This window comes from Chrysochloris asiatica, unplaced genomic scaffold, assembly GCF_000296735.1.
Source record: "Chrysochloris asiatica unplaced genomic scaffold, ChrAsi1.0 scaffold00035, whole genome shotgun sequence".
Taxonomy (NCBI): domain Eukaryota; kingdom Metazoa; phylum Chordata; class Mammalia; order Afrosoricida; family Chrysochloridae; genus Chrysochloris; species Chrysochloris asiatica.
Window position 1 is genome coordinate 22,914,409 of NW_006408553.1, and position 885 is coordinate 22,915,293.

Below are 885 nucleotides of genomic sequence, written 5' to 3' on the forward strand. Positions count from 1 at the left end.
TTTTAATTTAGTAAGTCATAATGCTTAAAGATGGTATTCAAAATATTAGCAATTCACCATCTATAATGGACTTAACCTCAAATCAGCATGAATGCTAATTTTGAACACCCAGGGTGTTACATGGTAGGTTGGAATCTGAATCAGCCTTTCCCTCTCTGTGGAGGCCTTTTTAGGCCTGGGATGCAGAAAGACTCAAATTTTTCTTTTTGTCATCTCTCTCATTCTAACAAGTTAACCTGTCCCATATAGGAAACATATATGGTCAGTTCACATGCTGGATTAACCAGCTGTCAGTTTGTCATACTGTGGTAGTGTGTTTGTTGTTTGATGCTAGAAGCTAAGCCACAGGTATTTTAAATATTAGCAGGGTCATCCATGGTGGACAGGTTTCAACTGAGATTCCAAACAAAGACAGAGTAGGAAGAAGGAGAGACAAACTACCTTTGAAAATGTAGCCATTGAAAACCTTATGAATAACAGTGAAACACTGTCAGCACCAGAATACTGAATACTGAAACATGATGAAGAGCAGAATATTGTCAGATATAGTGCCAGAAGATTAGCCCCTCAGGTTGGAAGACACTTAAAGTATGACTGGGGAAGAGCTGCCTCCTCCACGTAGAGTTGACTGATGATTCACATGGAGTAAAGGTTTCAGACCTTCATTTGCTGATGGGGCTCAACTCAAAATGAAGAGAAAGAGCTATAAGCAGACATTACTAATTGGAACAAGGAATATGTGAAGTATGAATCTAGAAAATTGGAAAGAGTAAAAAATTAGATGCATGCATCAACATTGATATCCTAGGCATTGTTGTTGCTGTTAAGTGCCATCGAGTCAGTTCCGACCCATAGCGACCCTGTATAGGGTTTCCGAGGAGCAAC